Raw genomic sequence first — 22,916 nt, 5'->3', positions numbered from 1 at the left:
GTAACTCTAGGGGATTAAAAGTTGGAAAAAAAAATGGGGCTTTAGAGTATAACACAAACAACTCTTGATGCTGAAAATTTAATTTCCCTATTGTTTGCTTTAAGGGACAACACATCATTAAGTTCAAAGTCATTTAAATGGGAGAACCTACAATTTTCCCCCAAAGCCTACAACCATAAAAACATTTATCACAAAACAACTTCTAATTTCAAAAGGAATCATATAAATATTAGATGTAATGTTCAGTGACAAAACTGTTGGTGAAAATTGAGAATATACCAAGTAAAATACACTAAAAAGAAATACATCAACATTTTAGTAGTGGTTATTTTAGGAGTGGAAGGATTATAGATGATTCCTCTGTTCTTTTCTCTATTTTCCAAATTTTCTATAATGTGACTTTAATACTCTTTATAATAGAAAAATATACTTATTGGAAAAGAACCCTAGATACATTACAGATGCTTTTGTTTTTTCTCGTGCCATTCATGCACTGCTGTAAAATGTAAACCTGTCAACAGTACAACTCACGGAGGCACCCACATTTGGGGGAAAACAATACCATCTTGTATTTTATAAAACTCCTGTGTTCCAATGGGCTCAAAACACATTTTAACAAGCTTCATTTCATGATTCTAATCACCATTTTTCTGAGATATGTTTCTTACCAGTTGTTAACTCCTGAGATTTACACAGATTGAGATTTATTCATTTATTTGGTGGCATGGAAAACAGAAGATGGGAAACTTAAAAATAGTTGTTTTGGGGTCCATTTTCCTGGGGGAAAATGAAAAGTTTAGGATTATGCTCAAGGCATACTAGTCACAGAACACAAGAAGAGAGACCCCTCCCTGTCAATGAAATCCACATATTAATTGATGGGCACCGGAGTGATTTTTCATGTTAGATGTTAAAATTTTCAAAACATATTCATAAAGTGCAATGTTTCTCAATAGGAGTGCTACTGACATCTGCCATATGACAATTCTTCGTTGTGTGGGACTGTCCCTCAATGAAGACTGTTAATATCTCTGTTCCCATATCCTAAATCAACCAGTAACAGTCTCCCCTCAGTGACTGGGGAAATAAAAGATCTTTCATTTACAGTTGCCTCTGTTTGGTCATCATTTCTATAAGGTATCTCACCTCATACAACCCAAAGCATGAAGTTGTACCAATGTGAATTCCATTTTATGGAAGAGGGCCCTGAGGCTCAGAGAGTTCAAAAATCATGCTCAGAATCTTACACCTAGCAAATGACAGAACCAGAATTGGAGTACAGGTTCTGACTTCCTACAATCCAGTGCACTGAAACCATGACATGACTCCTATGTTTCTTGTTTCCCTTCAATATGTTTTTGTGTAGTTCCTAGATCGCATGTCTTCAAGTTACTATTCCTTTATCTTTACTTTCAATTCAATTCAACTCAATCTGGAGTTAAAGTGACTGAGTGAGATAAACAGACAGAGGCAGCTGCTCAGGGATCGGGGGACAGAGCATAACCTCAGAAAGCTACACCAGGCACAGGAGCCTTCTGTACATGGGTAGGACCTAGGAAACCACATCTGGCTTCTTCTCACTGTGAACAGCAGCAATAATACAATTACTATATGGTGAGCACTAATCAAGTACTAAATACTTTGCTAGATGCTTTAATCTCTAATCCATACAGTAATTATGGAGCGTTAACATTATTATTATTGCTACAGAACTGAGGATACTGATGAGGCTCAGAGAGGTTAAATAACTTTTTCAAAGTTGCTTAACAAGACTTGAGTCCAACGTATCAAATGTCAAAGCAGGGTATTTGTGTGGGGTGGGGCATTAACCCTGCTGGGTGTGGACTTCTGGTATAATGCCAACACTTTAATAAGGAACACCCTTGGAAAAGTTAAAAATAGTAAGAATCAGGCTTTATATATATCACACATGATCAAACGGGGTGAAGGCTTACAAAAGATGGAAAAAGATCTGAAAACACAATCTTGGTACAGAAGAAAGTAGTAATCTCCCTAATGGGAAGCTATGAACACTGGCAACGGCCTTAATTCAAATATCTTCCTGGTGAGTAAAAAACCACCATTATTAACCATCTCTTGTGTCAAATATTGTCCTCACTCTGTTTTCCTTTAATGTGGAGCTACTTCTGGGAAAAGAAGCACATTGTTAAAATATAAGTCCCTGGTGAAAGATGTAATTTGTGTAACCTTTTCTCAAAGATGATGGGTGCCAAACATTCTTAGGACAGCATCAGATTCTGGGGGCAGAAGAATGGAAAAGGTGGAGGCTAAAGGGATCCAAAAGGGTCCCGATAGAGGGAAGGGGATATCTTCATACACAAAACTCCTTAATAATTCAGGGCAGGACCAGAGCTTATTTTGTACTAGAAAAGGTCACTTCAGCCCAGCATGTGCATGCATATATGTTTGCATGTATGTTATATGATTGCATATAATTATTATTGCATTAACTTTACCTAAAGTACTGGACAAAAGCATGGCAGTATAACTGCTTGTAGCATGCATTCTGAAAAGAGAGGAGGGTTCAAACATTTTGAAGTCACTGAAATTTAAGATACTCCCAACCCCCTCCCCATCCTCCATGACTCCTAATGTCCACTGTAGAAAATTACAATAATCACTACTAGCGTGTGATATTGGGAAGCAAATTCTTAATGGTCCTAATTGAAAAGATATGTTCCCACAAAAGCCTGTGCACAATTGTACATAGCAGCATTATTAATAATAGCCAAGATATGGAAACAATCCAAATGTCTTATCAAATGATTAATGGAAAAACAAATATGGTATTTGCATAAAATGGAACATTATTTAGGCATAAAAAGGAATGAAGTGTAGATACACGCTATACCATGGATGAACCTTTAAAACATGATGCTAAATTTAAAAAGGCAGACACTAAAGGCCACATATCACATGATTAGATTTACACGACATGTCTAGAATGGGCAGACTCATAAAGATGGAAAGTTGATTAGTCATTTCCAGGGGATAAGGGTTGGGGAAGAATTTAGAGTGACTGCTTAATGGGCATGAGATTTCTCTTTAGAATAATGGAAACATTCTTGAATTAGTGGTTATGGTGGCAAAACATTGTGAATATCATAAAATAACTAAATTTTATACTTTAAAATAATGCGTTTTACGTTATATGAATTTTATCTCTATAAAAAATGCAAAAAAAGGTCTTAAGGGTCTTACTTTTCCCACAAAAGGAAGGAGCAAAGAACAGAAAAATAACTGACTCCAACTATCATTTGCTCCATATACTTCAGTATGTGAGGATATAGTTCTGAAGTTAACTAGCATGCACTGAACTCTCCCTTATTCCAGGCACTGTAATGTACCTAATATACTTCTCACTTAATTTTCACAACCCTAAGTATATACTGGTATTCTAAATGAGCAGATGGGAAAACTGATTAACTGACTTGACCAAAGTAACATGCCTATGTAATTGGCACAGCCAGGATTTGAACTATTTAGGTTGATTTGCTCCAAAGCCTAATGCTCTCATTCACAATTCAATATAGCCTCCTGGGAAAACAGGGTGAGAGGGAGCTTTAGACTGAACAACAACAAAGTAAAATATATTCTTCTTTGGAGTCTAATCCATAATGGGGGGATAGGGATATGCAGAGACCTGGACGGGGTGGAGAGTGATCCAGGCCTGAAGTGATAGCAGTATCATTCTAGCAGAATAATAAGTATAGAGATGGAGGCTGCATAATTGTAAATGACAAGTCTTCTTCATTTTCATACTTTCCCATTCTAGGTTATGGAAAAACAAATGAAATACATATTATACCTTGTAGTTGGCAATACTTAGACTATTGAGCTTTTGGCGCTATATTTGACTATACTTAAGAACAAATATGTATAACGAAAGGATACAATTCAGATGAAGAAAGAAGAACAAGATTCAGATTCTGAAATATTATCCTTAGGCAAAGTTGAAATAGTAAAAAAAAATCTAGCAATGCTTAAGCTAATCTCTGCTTGCCAAATACCCACCAAAGAATCCTAGGAAGCATTTGAAGTATTCCTCTGATTAGAAAAACTCTGATCTAGAACTCCCTGCCCTCTAGGAATCTATGGTGCAGAGGAACTCAATCCTCATCCTTTTTTATTTTCTGGTGAAGTGAAATGGAACATACTAATAGTGCTTCTACCAAAGGGATTACCAATTGTTGGACCTCAACATATTTTTAAGTGAAGCGCTTAATCAAAATGTTCTTTTGTTTTTTTTTAACAGGATTCTTTTGAATTAATTGAAAAAAACTACTTTGCTTTGGGTGGCCCTACTTAACAATTTTAACTAAGAGCCTCCAGAGGAGGTTTCTTTTTAGGGCATATACTCTAGGGCCCTTTCTATTAAGAAGCATTAACTTACACATTTCAGTACCCAATAACTTTTTGCAAATTTGAAGAAAAGATGTGCCAGTATGGCTGACATATGTGTAGGCTTTAGAGATGGGTGGTAGTGACAAATTTGAAGACTCCCAGCTTTGGCAATATTGTTTAATAGGTATTGAGAGGACTCTGTGTACACATTACTAAGAAATTGTTATAGGAATCAGCTAGGACAAGGTATGCCAGGAGTGATGGACTTTAAACTCAGTGTAGATAGATCTCAGCACAGATGTGTACAGTGTGTGCGATATGTGAAAACTTTTCTGCTTCTTAGAACATAAATTCAGGGACCATAGTTCTTTCTTTTTTATGATGCTAATCAGCAGTTTGCTCTAAATCTTCATTTACGTAGATTCATTCTTGTTACCTTATCTCTCTGATCAAGGCGCTTTTCCCTTACTTACCTCCTGACTTTGTTTGGTATGTGTCAGTTTTATTGATTCATTTTAATACCTTCAAAAAGGTAGTGCAAAATGAAGTTGGAAAATTTTGTGTGTGTGTGTGTTTTCTATTGTGTATTGAGTAGCTACATAAAATGTTTTAGGCGGCAGATGATAGCTTTTTTTTTTTTTTTTAAGATAGGGTCTCACTTTGTCACCCAAGCTGGAGTGCAGTGGCACAATCATAGCTCACTGCAGCCTTGAACTTCTAGGCTCAATTGATCTTCCTGCCTTAGTATCCCCAGTAGTGAAGACTACAGGCACGTGCCACTGACAGCAACAGGAGGCAGCCAAATGCTTAGGCAGACAGGGGTGGGTCCCTGGTGAAACCCACCATCAAGCAAAAAAAAAAAACAGCCAGAAGGCTACGGAAGGCTAAAAGATCCCACTGCTGGTTCCGGATGAAACTCGCAACCCAAAGTGAAATCTTCTGCTGCTGTTTGCCTGCCCTTCTCCTATTCTGAGCCCATAAAAAGCCCCAGGAGTCAGCCACGTTGAGGGTACGTTCCACCTTTGGGTAGGGAGACACCCCCATGTCCCCTCTCCACTGAAAGCTGTTTTCATCACTCAGTAAAACTACCCGCCTTGTTCACTCTGGGATTGTCAGTGCATCTTCATTCTTCTCGGGCACAGGACAAAAACTTGGCAACCACTGCTCAAGCCAGACTCAGCCCAGGTGGGCCAAGTGGGTGGGCCACCTCCTGCAGCAGGTAGCATGGCCGAGCAAGAACCAGGCAGGGCATCGCTGGCTGGAGGTCCCCAGCTTGCAAAGTAACCGAGAAGAAAATCCTGTGTCACCACTATGCCTGGCCAACTAAAAAAATATATATTTTGTAGAGACAGGGTCTGGTTGTGTTGCCTAGGCTGGTCTCCAACTCCTAGTCTCAAGCAATCCTCCCATCTTGGCCTCCCCAAATGCTAGGATTAAAGATGTGAGCCACCATATCTGGCCAACATTTTTAAATTTTTAAAAACTTTTTTAGTATGAAGCATTACTTGGTGTATTTAGGGAAAGTTAAAAAAACTAAGGCTGATCTAAACAACCTTGTAACATCCACTCTTGGGGAATATTCATAGACTGGTCTGAAACAGAATGGAGTTTTAGATACTATATGTATTTTTTATCAGTGTCTTTCATTAACACAACAGAAATACAGTAAAATAGCTATAGAAACATCTCATATTCTTATTTGAATCTGAAACTGGGTTGTACAATTTTAAGAATCCTTGCTATGGAATGACAACTGAGAGGGATGAAAACACCACCTCCAATTTTTCAGCCAGCTTAATATTTTACTGGTACTCCTAAAATACACATACTTTATGCAAAAAGCTAAGTCATTTGATTAGCCTGCTTTAGACTTGTTATAAAAATTGTATGTATATATACTTTATTTTACAGCTTTCCACTATTAAAGAATTTCTTCTAGAGTTCCAAGCATCTTCGAATAACTGGTGTTTGGTTCACTTTATAGTACTGCCTGAGAAAGGAAGAACAGTGGTATCATTCCACAAAGAGATGCAGTAGCAAAAAGGTGAAACAGCAGGATTCGAGGGCCTCCTCAGTGAGCATCTCACAGGTGTAGGCTCTAAACTAGGAATTTCCAAACCTGTTCTTGCTGGAGCTCCCTGGAACTCAGCATGAAGGAGAAACGGGCAATATTAAGGTGCTTTGTCAATTTTCCTAATCCACATATTTATTTATTTATTTAATGTTTTTTAGAGACAGAGTCTTGCTCTGTCACCCAGGCTGGAGTGCATTGGTGCTCTCAGCTCACTGCAACCTCTGCCTCCCCAGTTCAGGCAATTGTCCTGCCTCAGCTCCTTAAGTACCTGGGACTACAGGGTGTGCCACTATGCCCAGCTGATTTTTATATTTTTTTTTAGTAGAGATGGGATTTCACTGTATCTTAGCCAGGCTGGTCTCAAATTCCTGACCTCAAGTGATCCATCCACCTCAGCCTCCCAAAGTGCTGGGACTAGAGTCATGAGACACCATGCCTGGCTCAGATATTTATTTTTAAACCATCATAACCATATTAGACACATGTCACTCTCTCACTTTTAACCACTGCATTGCCTGCTGTCTGCACTAGCATGTATTTGTACCTTCCAGATTCCTCTTCAAAAATGAACAGAGGAAGGGATAATGAAACCTCGACTATTACCATATGCCAGTGATCTCATCATGTCAGGAGAAATGGATTCTCAATTAAAAAGAAGTGACATCCAACGTAACAGCAAAGTTTCTGAATGATCACTTCATATGAAGGTATCACTCTACTTATGGAATATGTGGTTATGTCATTTATTTAAAAATCTATCTAACAACTTAACCAAATATGTGAAAAACAAGCAGAGACAGAGATAAAGATGTATGTACAATAATATTTACTTATATTATCAAAACCTTTCAAATACCTAAAATAATATCAATGACTAGTTAATTAAATTATGGTACAATTATACAAGGGAGCACTATAAAACTAAAAAGGTAATATAAATATGTATTTATATCAGAGACATCTATGTAATATATTACATTATAGAAGGAAAGTACGTTGACTATGATCTTATTTTAGCAAAAAAAGAAAATCAAAATGTATAGGTATGTATATGTATAGAAAAACACTCTGGAAAGATGTACATGTATATAAACATATATACATGTATAGAAAATCTCTGGAAAGATACAAAATGGAAAAGGGTAACACTGGTTTCTATTTCTGTGAGGTTAGATTATGACTTTTAACTTTCTTTATAATTGACTGAAGTTTCTAAGGTTTTCTGCAGTAGGTATATAATATTTATGTAATTAGAAAACATAAGGTTATTTTCATATTGGAGGAAAAGGAGATTGAATTTTGTATACCCATCTACCCACCCATCCACACAAAGAAGGCAACCTCTGGTTTATACCTTATAACTGTAAAAACAGAAGATGTAACTATGATTTTCCATTGTCCCCTGGTGGAGAAAGTTTATGGGTATCCTTAATAGGTACATCTAACCGATAAAATGTTTGATTCCAATGTCAGATAAGTTACAGCTTTATGGGCATCCTTACTAACTATATTTAACCCATAAAATATTTGAATTCTAAGTCAGATAAATTATAGCTTTACGACGAAGGGTGTGTCTACGTTCATCCTAACCTGTGCGTTGGTGGATTACACCAAAAATCCTTTTGCTCTCCATAAATATTATGGATGTCCCTGGATTTATCTCAAAAGTATGTAAAGTTACTGATCCAGTTCATGTGGGAGTAAATTCCTCAGTAAGCTGTGTTAGCGCTAGACACTTGAATCCAGGTTTAAGGTTGATTTTATTTTAGTTTAAATGAGTTATTAAGTAAATACTTGAAACCATGTCTAGTATGTAGTAAGTGCTATGTAGGTATTAGCCACTTTACCACTGCTGCTACTACTTTTTTTACCACAGTGATGAAAAAGCAATTCAAAGAATATCCAGGAGATAAGAATATAAATGAACTGAGTTCCACAGGGCTGCTCTTGTGCCCCAGTATAAGCATGCCTGACATTCAAATCAAGCACGGTCATATGAAGTAATCACTGTAATGGAGGAACCCAGGGCAGGGGACCTAATGCTTCAGGAATGCTCAGTGAGCACATATGCTAACACTCAGGGTCTGTGCCTCTGTCATCCAAGAAATCTCTACCTAGCCACAGTTTATTTCTCACTGTATTAAGGGCCTAAAATGGGATTAGTCATAGGCTACCAAATGTATGTTATTTGCTTACGTATGTTAGAATATATCTAGGAGGATTCCTAAGAAATAAGATATCTAACAGACTTTGCACCTCGCCAGGGAAGCTACATGATTGAGAAATAAAGTAAAAACTTATTTTTCCTGTATACCCTTTTGTAACTTCTAAATTTTGTACCCTGTGCATTTATTGCCTAACAAAAATAAAATAAAATCATCTGATGGTTTTCTGTAGGGAATAAATCAAAATGGAATCACATGGAGTACATTTTTAGATATGGATGGAAAATAGACTATTGTGTTACTAAGGTACAAAGGCAAAGGGACATGAGCACTTACACATACAATTATCGTTAATACTGGGATTGAAAGGAAATTTAAATGTAATCCCTGACCTGAAGAAGCTGGCTGTCAGAGAGAAGACATGCACTGGAACAGTTACACAGAACAAGGCCTAGAATAGGACACTAGGTCAGCTGAGTTGAAGAATTATTTGACTTGGCACATGTTCTCAGAATACTGATCTGTGAGATGGGTAGAAGGAAGATTTAGAACAACATCCTTATCCAAAGAGTACCTATAAATCATTTCCAACTCTTACAGTATCTGCCTTTTGAGCCATTTCCCCCACATAGTAACACCTGAAATCCTGTACAATTCACTGCATGTTTCCTCTTCCAAACACTTCTTACAGTGTTAAGAGATTTCTCATTAGTATCAGTCTCTATGGTATACGCGATTTATTTTCCATTCCAAGATGCACTAAGGATAACACTACAGAAGCCACAACTGTGTATTTTAAAATAAGAACAAAGAGGCCGGGCGTGGTGGCTCATGACTGTAATCCCAGCACTTTGGGAGGCCAAGGCAGGTGGATCACCTGAGGTCAGGAGATCGAGACCATCCTGGTCAACATGGTGAAGCCCCATCTCTACTAAAAATACAAAAAATTAGCTGGGTGTGGTGTTGCATGCCTGTAGTCCTAGCTAGTCAGGAGGCTAAGGCAGGAGAATTGCTTGACCCTGGGAAGTAGAGGTTGCAGTGAGCCGAGATCACACCACTGTACTCCAGCCTGAGCAACAGAACAAGACTCCGTCTCAAAAAATAATTATAATAAAAATAAATAAAATAAGAACAAAGAAGAAATCCATTTTATATATTTTGAACTTGAGATACTAAAAACAAGTTTGTTAAACCCTACCAACTACAGTAGCGGCTAGGACAAGAAAGTTCATCTACTACTTTTCACGGCTCTAAAAGTAGCTACAAATTACCGAGTAATTGTAAATAAACAACTAGGTGATCATTGATATTTGAAACCACTGTCTATAGCCCCTAACTACCAAGTGAAGTATAAAAGAATATTTATATAAATTTCTTTCTTTAAAAGGTCTAATTTTCTGGTGTCAAAGCTACTCTGTACCACACTGGTTGTTTCAAAGAATGTGGCTTCAGGTAGCCAGCACATGTATTTTTAAAGGGCAATAAAAAGAGAAAATATTCCTAATTAGAAGATTTCACTGAGCTACAGGTTAAGAGGGTCTTAAATAGTGTACCCATTTCAAGAGCAGAAATGAGAAGGTCAAGTTTAAGTTTTCTGGGAGGTCTGTCCTGTTTTCGCCAAACAGTTCTTTTCCCTGTTAGCCTAAACTTACTAAGTATATTTTTAAAGAATTATGTGCAATCAAATGCCAACATTCTCTCTACCCTCCTTGGGAAATAGGCATTATTAAATGCACCTTCTCCCATCACATTTCCCAATACTCTCAGTATTAAACATCAATGATTAGAAAAAAAAAGGGTTCTTATTTACGTGTTCTTCATCAGGTCAAAGATATGACTAATAATGCCTTGCAAGTGAATCATTAAAACTTTGAGAAACTATCACCATGTAACTTAAAAACCTTTGGCAAATTTTTTTTAAAAAAAGGAGTTTGGACCACACACAGGTTTTCTTTTTCTTTTTTTTCTTTTTTTGGTCTTTCATCTTAAAAGTTATTTTCCTCTCCTCCCAAGGAACCTGACCTGCTTTAAATCTTCCCCTGCCGGATGATGTAGTGTCTTGCGTCACCTTATTAATCTAGATGCAAGGCATTTGTTTCAAACTAGAAAATCCATGTTTAGGCAGGCAGCTTATTATTTCATGTCTCTTTACAATTTCAGTTATTTCAATGTAACGAGGTTACAAATAGCTAAGTCTCATCCCATTTATGTGAGATACCATTTGTTTTCTCCATTGCTAAAAGCTTCATATAAGAAATTTAATTTCATACATACGTCTATATAATACGATGCTTTGCCAAATCTCCTCTGACAAAATTCTATGAAGTTCTTGCCACCTTTTCTCCTAATAGAAAAATTTGAGAATATCATAGTCTGTATTTTGCCTTGAGACTAATAAAGTTTTCCTGCCAATTCCATAAAACTCTGAGGTGGAAAACTGTTCTTTCCAATTCACCTCTGTCTCTGAAAATGTGAGGTCTCTGTCTGGCCAAAGAAAAAAATGTATACCCTCTTCAGGTGAAGGAAAAGTGGAAATTCCAGAATTTACCATTTTGTTATGATGATTTCCAGTGTGAAATAATTAACACCAAAACCAACTCTCCAGAACTTGCTTTATTCCTACAGATCCTTGTGTGAAGTCCAGAACAACCCCCCACACCCCGCCCCGCACCTTTCTGTTCTGGCAACTTTCTTGTATTTCTAGACTTAAACTCCTGGGTTTTCGAAGAAAACAAATGTTTTCTCCTTACTCCTTTCCCTTCTCAATATGCAGCCAATTCACCTTCATGGTTATCTCACACTTGGGGTAGAGGCTGGAAGGGAAGGACTGGCTTCACCTTTCCCTATGGCATCTTGCAACTTCCCAGCTTTTTTCACTGGGCCCAAATTCCGCAAAGTATATGACCTTCCTTCCTCTCTGGCCTTAGCAGTAGCAGCTCCTTCTACATTCAGACCTCTCTTCAGGCACCTGAAAGAATAAAGCCATTGTTCGGAGGTGCACAGCCCAGCTCCCACTGCATGAGTCTGGCCCACAGCAGTGGCATGAAGAATATTCTGTGGTTCTTACACACCTGGGGACCAGGTGGAGATGTATCAAAACAAACTAGGAGAGGGGAGTGTGCCGGGCCATTTGCCACATTAGTTAAACCCCTTTCCAGATCTGCTCCCCCTTCTCTAGCTCTTTGAGGGTATTTTTCCATTTCTGGCTGTGCTGAGGCCTGGGTTTCTGCACGCCAACACCACATTGTGCTTTGTTGTGTATCTGTCTTCAGAGGTCTAAACCCAAAGAACAATATTAGGTTAGTGCAAAAGTCATTGCTGTTTTTGCCATTACTTTTGCACCAACCAAATAGAAAGCATCTCCCAACTAAGAGATGTGTGCTTCTAAAAGCTAAATGCTCTGAAAAGTCTGTGGGGCAGAAATTCTCTCTCAAGTCAGCCCTTGAGAGCATCATTGTCTGCAGTCCAGTCCATGAGTAGGGCTTGTGCCACAGGCAGGGTAGCCCAGGAATGACTGCAGTTTACCTCGAATAGATTCCAGCCTGATGGAAATGGGCAAATGTGTTACTAGGTTTAATTTTCTAAAGCTGGTAGAGGAGTCAGGAAAACTAGAAAAGGATACCAAACATTTTCCACTAAGGCAGGGACTCTCTTTGGGGCCATTTTATATGCCATGCAATTGCATTTACATCTTTTTAAGTCTTCCCAATAATATCTTGAGGTTTATCATATTCATTTAACAAAACAGGTAACCAAAACCCAACAAGCATAAGGCCTTCATGCACAAGTTTGGTCTTCTAGAAAGACACAGAGCAGGATTGAAAACGGGGCTTCTGACATCTGAACTTCCTTATGAGCTACATAGCTACCTATGCTTTCTGGGGAGTCATTTAAATGCAGCCGTAAAGTTGTGATGACCAGCATGTGGCCATCTGAGTCTACTGTTCTTTGCAACATGCCTTCATTGTTTTCCAAGTTTGCCCACGTATATGAGAGTGATAACCACTTACATAAGTCTTAGTTTCTTCTCATTTTCAAATATTCAGGTGCAGTCAGTGTGAAGGTTAAGAGCACTGACTCTAGGGGCAGGTTTTCTGAATCCAAACCATGTTTCTGCCACTAGTAAATGTATGACTTTGGACAAAGTATTTAAATATTCTGTGTTTAATTTTCTTCAACTTTGAAAAATAGGTACAATAGTAGTACTTACCTTCGTGGTCAATATAAGGATTAAATGAGATAATATACATAAATACTTAGTAAAACGACTGGCAATACATGTTCAAAAATGGTAGTTATTGTTTTATATAGCAGTTTTATATCACTGTAATAATATACATTTTATCTCACTACAAAATCATTATTTTACAGCAATTAAATTTAAAATAGCCTTAGACATATACAAAGTAGGTTCAGTGGAAAGAAGGCAAAAATCTGGATTCTCACCATAACTCTGGCCAAATTTATGACTTACGGGCCACATGGTCCTGGGTAAAGCATCCACAATTCTATTTCACCTACTCTATGTGTAAAAAGGAAGTCTGCACTTGGTCCTGATACTACTTCCAGATCTTTCCAAACATATGCAATTTAACATATCTATGAATTATAGAATGTACTACGTAGCAAGTGTCATACTTCACATTCATTTGATCACTTCCGTGTAATAAAAACATTCCCATTTTATGGATGACAATAGTGAGGTTTAGAGAAATTAAGCGGCTTGTCCAAAATCCTAAATTCATCCTAAACACCTAACTTAAAAACAAAGCAGCGCTTGAAATGAAAAGCAGCGGAGTGGAAGTGGTGGAAGTTGTGTGCACGTCTGGCTGGCTCTGTGTGCTGGCCCTAGCCCTCGTGACTCTCCGTCTGTTCAGCTAGGGACCCGTTAATGAAATCGGTAACGATGGTCTTTGTTTTAACCATCCAAGTTAACCGAAAGTTCATTATAAACAGAAAATACTAAATCAATTTCCTATTAGCAACAATGAGTATTTTCACTGCTAAAAAGATTAATAAGTGTGAGAAGCTAAATTTAAATCTACAATTGGCGAGAGATTAAACTAATTCGGGTCTATTTTGGAAGGAAGCTTTTAAAAGACCAGAACTCAACTTTTCAAGTTAACAGGATTCAAGCTTTCAATGCTTTCCTTTCTCCTTCCCTTTAACTAAAGTCAACTTTGTATTTTTCATCTTGTTCTTGGAATCTTTCCAGGTCACCTCTGTTAAGAAACACAAGGCCCTTGGCACTGAACTTTTGGGAATGTGCCCACATCTGCCTCTGAATGTCTGCCTGCCTACCTTTGATGCCGCATTCAACACCTAACTTAAAGCAGTGCTTGATACAAAAAGCTTCTCAGAGCACAATGGGTCCAGCTCACCAGTCAGTCGCCTCAATGATAAATATGAGCAAAAAGGCCTGAAAATCCCAAATAGTTCAATATTCTAAGGCAGGCCTAACCGATTTTCATTTGGGAGAGGAAAAAGAGCAGTGCTTTCATTATAGAGAAAGAAAAGAATAAATGATGATGACAGCTTTGCTGATTCATTGTTTTTTTAAATAATTCTGAAACAGTCTAACTATGTTGGTGTCACATAGATTCTCCCCAGAGCTGAAGAGGTTTTGTTCTTATGTGTATATGTACTTTTTATTTATAATAAGGTTTTCATTTTGACATGATACTCCAACTTAAAAGGCAGAATTCTTCTTCACTTTAGTGCCTTAGAATTGAATATGTCATTCCTCATTTTGGTGGTCCCAGTAAAATGCCCTGGAATTCTCATCCCAGTTTTCCATAGTTACGTATTTATCCATATGGTAGCAATATTACTACAACCAAATTCCTGCCACCAGAGACATCAAATTGTTGAACTTCAGTCCCAGGAATACTTTTTGTAACTCTAAGAAGTAAATTTCTATCTGTAAATTATTCGAAAAAGATAAATATAAGCTAAAGCAATATTATGTATTACCCTAGAAGCAGGGTGACCATTCACATAAAAAAGAGGAAAAGAAGAGACTAAGGCACATTTCTATTTCAAACAAGATGAGCCTCTACAAAGTTTGGAAGAATTGAGTCAAAAAACCACTGTGACTGAAAAGCAGGCAGTTATAGCAAGAGCTCTATATATTTGCCTCTGAACAATAGCTTTCTTCTTCTCGGAACCTGAAGAAAGATGTCTGAGGCGAGGAGTTGCTTCTACTGGAAAATGAGTGGAAGGAGAAGAACGTCCTGGGGCCTTCCATCGTCTGACAGATCATCTCCTGCTTCCGGCTCCGCCCACGTGAGATTGAGCCTTTCAAGTTCAGTAGAGGCGGGCTGTGGTAGTTAAAGACACAGTAAGGAATCAGGTGGCCTCAGGTCTTTCTCCATTTTCTTGTTAACTAGGGGGTGACTTCAAAAAATGTCTAAAGATTTCTGGGCTTCAGTCTCCCCGTTCAAAAAGGAAAGAATTCAACTAGCCAAAATCAAAGACCACTTTTACTTCTAAAGTTTCAACTGCGTGCAGTGTAATCAAGCAGGACTTTCTCTATACTCCAGGGGGAGTCAGTGGGAATAACAGTAGCTATCTTTTCCTGAATGCTTTTCTGTTCTAGGCACGTTGCTAGGGTTTTCTTCATGTGATGTTCAACCTCCTGGATGACTCTCCAAGGTAGATTTGATTCCTACTTTACTGATGAGGAAACTCATACTTGCTTAGAGTCACTCAGTTAGTATGTGGGAAACCTGACAAACCCAGACTGCCTGGCTCCAAAAGGTCAAGCTCTGATGCTCCATACAGTGATCACCATCCAACCCCACTCTGAGAGAGGCACTCATAGGAGACCGATAATAGTGATGCTGACCGAGCTGGGTGCCCAAGAGGCTGGCCGTATGCAATGTCTAGGAACACTGACAGGCGAAAGCGAGGACAAACTCCTCTACAAGTTGGGGGTAACACTAGGATTACCTCATCATTTCATCATTGTAGGGATTCATATTTGTAAAGTACTGAGACCAACATGTTTGTTAAATTTAAACAAATAAATAGAAATCTCCAGCAAGCAGAAGGCTAATGGATGTGTAGTGCACAGGGTCAGGGGTCAAGTACATAGTGGAGAGGATTAGAAGTGGGTAGATCCAGGAACAAAGCAGGACAACAGAGCCACAAAAGGAGGAAAGTGAGAGGGCCAGGCCCACTGCTACAGAGTGGGCTGAAGTCCTTGACTTGTTTGTTTGCGGAACCTACAGTCCTTGAGTGGATCTCCATGTTCCATTCCTCATCATTGGGGTATCACCTGCCACATGGGTTTATGGATGCTAAGGGGCCAATTCTGCAGCTCAGGGTTCTGTGTTGTGCCCATGGCATCTGGGCTGTGGAATCCCATGGTAGCTGCTACAGAGGCAGCTCCTCTCACTTCTGAAATGCACATTCATTCCCTTTCCCTTTTGCCCTGAGAATACTCTCTAGTGGTGCTTACATTACAGATGCAGCATTTAAGATAACTGCCACAAAATATCTTACTTTTATTATTATTTTTGCCTCGCTCTAGTGTATTGACTCTGGAAACGAAATCATTCTATTTGTAGAATTCTGTTTTTAGTAGTGGTATCTCCATTTACAAAATATACAGTGATTCTTGATTGCTGAAAATGTCAAATCCTAGAAAACATAGTGTTCCTACACTGATGTTAATATCTATCTTGAAGAGTTATTGGCCAAAGATTCATTTGGTAAACGTGATTTTTTTCTGAAATGGAGGATTCTGATGATTCAGATGATACTGATGTTAGTTCTGTTTAGAAATAGCTCCAAGAACAGTTTTTAGATTTTATTTTCACACTGAAAATGAGTTAGATTTGCTTCAGCCTCAAAGACTGAGTTTATGTAAAATTAAATGAGCATTGGCAGTGAGCTGCACTTTTTTTTTCCAAGAAGGAAAAGGGTTAACTTGTAATGTTCCCTTATTTAGGCTGTGGTCAATGTGCTGTCTGACTTGGAGATATACTTGACAGACACTTAGATCCAGTAGAGAACTGGAAGTCAGAGTGAAAGTGAATGTGAGGAAAATATAACACTGTCTCTGAATGATCAGACCAAACCTCCAGGGACAGGAGAAGGAGGTCGGAGTCACCTGGTCACTCTCATTTCTGTCGGAAGCAAGGTCCATGCCTTTGAGCTTTGTGGAGAGATATCCACAAGGCTGTCAAAAGAGGGCCTCCTGAGGGGAACTGTGCTTAAACACTCCATCAGATGAGGAAAGAGCTTCCAAGGTTCCCTGTTGAGCTTCCTCCAGAGCCCCATGGGCTCTGAACTCAGATCAAGTCTTGGATGTTAGTTTCCAAGCATGTGGTGTGCTTATACTCAGCCCCTGTTGCTACTGATGTTTCCACCTCTGCCCCACAGCTGCTCATTTTCCCAGCCCTGTAGCTCCACTTATGTCTTTCCTAGGATTTTGCTTTGCTACTCCTGTATCAATGTTAATGGCCAAAGGGAACACCAGGATCCAACAACCCTCAATTCGTCATCACTCTGCACTCTCGGGATTGGACCTCTCCATACGGAATGCTAAAATTTATTCTATTATTACCATCAACAAGAGCCCATTTGTGAATCTACCATGTGTATCGTGCATGCACTTAAAGGTTTCCAAGTTTAAAACATACATATAGATATGATGCAGAATATGTCATTAAAAATAATTAAGGACAGGTGCCTGCAATAATAAAACAAAAAACAAAACAAAAAACCGGTGCTTTAGAACACCGAGGCAGAAGGATCTCTCGAGGCCAGGAGTTTGAGACCAGCCTGGACAACACAGCGAGACCTCATCTCTATAAAACAAATTTGTTAATTTAAAAAAATAATTAAAATGTTATTAAACAGCAACAGGAAAAGTTAGATTACTCCTTTGAGAATCCGAAGTTTTTCATGAGAAGGATATAGAAAATAAATGAAAAAAAAATCATTAGAGCCTAAGGAATTTTAGTTAAACAAAAGAACTCCAATGTTTGGGTAAATCAAACCCTAAATTTCGATAATTAAAACATTTTCTATGCTTACGACAAAGAAGGTAAGTTCTGGACTGCATAGACAGCCTTTAGGACTGTTATTCAATTTTTTAAAAAAATAGATGAAATAATTCTGGGGAAAAGTTTATGGTTTAGTACTTTTTACTAAAGATGAAGAAATTACATGGGATTGTAGCAAGAGACATTCTCCTGGACCTCAGGAGATATTTGCATACAGGGAATCATAAACTCTGCTCCTAGGGAAGCAAGCATGCTTATCACATTTTTCAGACATTAAGCTGTTTTAGTAATAGATTGAGCATGGAGTACCTGCTGCAGAGTTAAGGATTCAGTAAATGGAATCCTTCAAGCACCAATGCCCAGGGACCCTATGCCAGATCAATGCATCACAGTTTATTACATCCTCTAAGACAAATTCTAAGAAGCTTAAGGAGCTCAGATGGTGCAACCTAATCAGTACCGTACAAAGCTTTGAAATAAGTTTTCATCTCCTCATTCTTTATCCAAACCATCTACTGTGGCATAGACATGTGAGAAGGTAAAAGCCTAAAAGAGGGTTTAGAATTAAGAACCATTTTAGTTCAATTGCACTCACTACCAATGACACAAATATATTCCCTGGGAGTAATCAATCAGGATTATATATTCTCTTGGTTTACCAAGGAAGGTTGAGTTTAAGCCAAACTGGCTCCTACTGGACTTGTGCTTGTAACTGATACTCACTTCATTGATCACTGGTGGGGTCTAGATCATGGAGCAGAAAACGTCATTTTTAGAAATTAATTTGCAAACAAGGGAGAGAGAGGATGGGAGAAGGAAAGCAGGCAGGAGAGGCTTAGGATGAGGTTTGAAAAATGAAAGGGGAAGAAACATGCTTTAAAAAATGTATATGAGGAAACTTTCCTAAAAGAGAACAAAAATCCTAAGACCTACAAAACTAACCACTCAGTTGATGTATATGTTAAGGAAAACTTTTATTTCCTGTAGAGACAGGGTCTCGCTATGTTGCCCTGGTTGTTCTCAAACTCCTGGCCTCAAGCAATCCTCCAGCATCAGCCTCCCAAAGTGCTAAGATTACAGGTGTGAGTTATAACCTTGGCAAAAAGCCCCCACATTTTTTGGAAAGAGAATGAGAAAAATGGGTGCAGTCCAGTGAGAATTATGCTCACTTCCATTAAACTGAAGTGTATCTTGTCATCTGAGCACCAACAGCCATATTACAGGAAATGCTGATATGCTAGGGTTTGTTGGCAGAGAGAAGTTGAGAGATCAGAAGTGTCAGAGGAAATCTTTTGAGTCCAGTTTCTTTTAAATTCAGAACAGAGAGAAGCAATCCTTAAGAAGCTATTAAACATTATAACTTAAAGCAAATGAAGACTCGGAAATAAACAACCAGGACACAGATTTTCAAAGGTCTCAGCTTTTCTAAATATGCACAACCACTTTTGGAAGAGGAAGGTTGGGCAGGACTAGCCATGATGGCCACCTCCTCATCCCTAAAAAATTCTCACTAAACCATGGTCAGATCTGTTAGAGGCCAAAAGTAAAAGTTAAATGCTAAAAACATATATATATGTTTAATTGTAAAAAATGATGGTATTTTCTAATATAATGTCTAAGTTAGAGAGATGTAGTTAAAATGAGTCAAGCTACGAGACAACTTTCCTAAACGAAAGGACCCTTCTCTTGGTCCTTTTGCCATGCTACTCTCTTTGCCGTTTCTGTAGCCCAAATGCTTCTTACCACTTGAGTTGATACTTGGGAATAGTGTCTGAAAGTTACCAACCAACATAAAACCCATGAGATAAGAGTTAAAGTGAATGACCTATATACTCTCTAAATATTAAAAATAATTACTCAAACGAAGAGCCAGGAAAAAAAAAATTAATTTTCCCAAGTTGTAATCAGCTTGCAATTTCATTCGGCCCATGCCATATCTTTTCTATGAATCTGGGACTAACCCCATGTATAGATATTGGGTGAGAAAAGTTTCATAGAAATGAAGGACTAGAAGTGGGATTGGGCTTGAGGCAGCAAGTGGGAAAGGACGGCAGCATGACATTTTACCTAATTCATTATTTGGTCATATAATTAATAAATCTTCAATACAAAAGTATTCAGTACAGAGAGAACATGGCATCATGTGGTATATTATGCCCAATAAATATTAACCAAACCAAAATGGACATCAACCAAGCATACATTTACCTTAACCCTTAAAACTTATAGATGTTATTTTTCATTGAACATAACACCTTGCTTCAATGCACATTTGGTTCAGTTCTCTCCCGTTACCTGCCCTTGGCATATCTTATTTTATGTTTACATAAGCAATGGGAAAATATTTATCCATTAAGGTCTGTTAAACCTTACAGTGAAGTTATATAAAACTATAATGAATTTAGGGGTATTTTGTGGGGTGATAGATGACAGGTTTTACTGACTTAATTTCTAAAATAATGAGAGAAAGTAAAAAATGATATTCAGTTTGTTATTCAACTAAATACTTATTAAATATTTATAAGTTATTCATCCAAGCATGATGACAGCAATTATAATACAGTGCAATAAGTGTCATCATATAGGAAGTCAAAAGGGCTATGGAGGGACATTTACTTTGGATGTGGAAGACCAGAAAATGCTCTCCAAAATGAAAGACATTTGGAAACTGAAACTTTAAAGATGAAGGCAACTTAGGAAGACAAAGAAGTGATGCAAGTTAAGAAGAGAAAGGGTATGATAAAGAGTGTTGAATAGGCAAAGGGAATAGCATAACAAAAACCCAGACAAAGGAAAACAGCATGAAACTTTCAGAGATAGAAAAATTTTCAATAAGACTAGACCACAAAGCCTGAGAGAGGAGTATGGAGAATAAAACTGAGAAGATGAGCAGAGATCAGTTTGTGGGGAGCCTTGCAAATCATGTAGGGAGTCTGGGTTTAATCCAGAGGACAAATTGAAGTTGCTAAGGTGTTTGAAATAGGGGCTAGAATGATCAGTTTTGTGTTCCTGACAGATCATCACGCTGCAGTGCTGGAACAAACCATAAGCACAGCAGACTGATTGGGAAACTGTAGTCAACACCCATTGGAGAGGTGGTGGGGTCTGGTCTAGGCTAATGACAATAATAGTAACAGTGGGGATGAAGAAAAAATAAACTGATTTTAGAGACAGGTAAGTAGACTGTATTAGTTTGTTCTCATGCTGCAAATAAAGACGTGGCCAAGGCTGGATAATTTATAAAGGAGAGAGGTTTATTGGACTCACGGTTCCCCATGGCTGGGGGTGCCTTAAAATTATGGTGGAAGGCAAATGAGGAGAAAAGTCACGACTTACATGGCAGCAGGCAAGAGAGAGCAAGTGCAGGGAACTCCTTTTTATAAAGCCATCAGACCTTGTGAGACTTACTCACTATCACGAGAATAGCATGGGAAAAACCCACTCCCATGATTCAATTACCTCCCATGTGGTCCTTCCCAGGACACACGGAGATTATTACAATTCAAGGTGAGAGTTGGGTAGGGAGACAGAGACAAACCATATCATAGACGTAATAGAGCTTGGTGATTACTTGAGTTGCAATCAACAAAGGAGGAGAAAGATAGTTTAAAAATGTAAGAGAAGATTATGAGTTCAGTTTGGGATGTATTGAGTTTGGAGTATACACAGAACTGTGAAATATTAAGAGTTGGATATACATTTGGATTTGTAATTCAAGATATATATCTGAGTTAAAGATTTTAATTCAAGAATAATAAGCACACAGATAATAATGGAAGTCTTGATAATACTGACCAAGAGAAAATATGTACAGTGAGAAGAGTAAGTAGCATAGGACAGAATCTGACAAATTATTGTATTCCAAAAATGGGTGAAGAAAAAGATACTCACCAACAAGATAGAAAGAAGCAACCAGATGGAATAAAACCAAAGAATTGGTGGTGTTGGGGAAGCCCCATATTTCTCATTTGTTTCTCTTTCCTCAAAGCCACCAACAGATTTTAAGGAGAAAGTAATCAGCATTATGAAGAGAAGAGGACTAACCTCAGATGCAAAGTGCCCATTGGACATACCAACAAGAAGCATATTGCTAACCTTGCTATGAGAATTTTAGTAATGGGGGACAGGAAAATCCAATTTGTAAAGGGTTAATGACTGATAGGAGGTGAGGACAACTCTTTGAAAGTACCTGAATAGGAAGAGAGAAATGGGACAGAAAATGAGAAGAATGAGAGGTGGATGGATGGAGAATGGATTTTTTTTTTTAACAATGAAAGAGTCTCAAAGACATTTAAATGCTGGTATGAAGGAGCCAGCAGAGAGTAGAGTTTGGAGGCAGAGGAAAAGGGAATAATCAAGCCTGAGGCAGTGGCTCACACCTAGTATCCCAACACTTTGGGATGCCAAGGCAGAAGGATCATAAGACCAGCCTGGACAACAAACGAGACCCCATCTGTACAAAAAGTTAAAAAAGATTCCTTTGGGTATATATGCAATAATGGGATCACTGGGCCAAATGGTAATTCTGTTTTAAATTCTTTGAGAAATTGCCAAACTGCTTTCCAAAATGGCTGGACTAATTTACACTCCCACCAACAATGTATAAGCATTCCCTTTTTTCCACAACCTCGTTACTGTCTGTTATTTTTTGACTTTTTAATAGTAGCCATTCTGATTGGTGTGAGATGGTATCTCACTGTGGTTTTGATTTGCATTTCTTCAGTGATTAGTGATGTTAAACATTTTTTCATATGCTTGTTGACCACATGTACTTCATCTTCTGAAAAGTGTCTGTTTGTGTCTTTTCCCCACTTTTTAATGGGATTGTTTTTTCTTGTAAATTTGTTTAAGTTCCTTATAGCATCTGGATATTAGATCTTTGTTGGATACATAGTTCACAAATACTTTCTCCCATTCTGTAGGTTGTCTGTTTACTCTTTTATAGCTCGTTTTGCTGTGCAGAATCTCTTTAGTTTAGTTGTGTTTCTGCCATTAAAACACATGCATGAGTATGTTCACTGCAGCAATATTTACTATAGCAAAGACATGAAATGCCCATCAATGATAGACTGGATCTTTAAAAGGTGGTACATATAGACAATGGAATACTATGCAGCCATTAAAAAGACAGAGATCATGTCCTTTGCAGCAACATGGTTGGAGGTGGAAGCCATATCTTAAGCAAACTAACACAGGAACAGAAAACCAAATACTGCATGTTCTCACTTGCAAGTGGGAACTAACTTTGAGGACATAGGGACACAAAGAAGGGAACAACAGACACTGAGGCCTACTTGA

At 38.1% G+C, this 22,916-nt stretch overlaps 1 long non-coding RNA gene across 2 annotated transcripts; it reads left to right on the top strand.

Annotated features, from left to right (window-relative positions):
• The first annotated feature begins 1,961 nt into the window (after positions 1–1,961).
• LOC119473774 lies at positions 1,962–21,718 on the top strand. 2 transcript variants are annotated; one of them, XR_005202996.1, is made up of 3 exons: positions 1,962–2,065; positions 6,991–7,146; positions 21,607–21,718. It is a non-coding gene; the product is annotated as an uncharacterized LOC119473774 (long non-coding RNA). The 2 variants fall into 2 exon arrangements; XR_005202995.1 differs by lacking the exon at positions 21,607–21,718 and adding an exon at positions 13,820–14,103.
• Positions 21,719–22,916: the final 1,198 nt, after the last annotated feature.

Source organism: Cebus imitator, unplaced genomic scaffold, assembly GCF_001604975.1.
Source record: "Cebus imitator isolate Cc_AM_T3 unplaced genomic scaffold, Cebus_imitator-1.0 Scaffold183, whole genome shotgun sequence".
In the NCBI taxonomy this organism is placed as follows: domain Eukaryota; kingdom Metazoa; phylum Chordata; class Mammalia; order Primates; family Cebidae; genus Cebus; species Cebus imitator.
The sequence above is the reverse complement of the archived record's forward strand: the minus strand, read 5'-3'. Positions and strand labels throughout refer to the sequence as shown.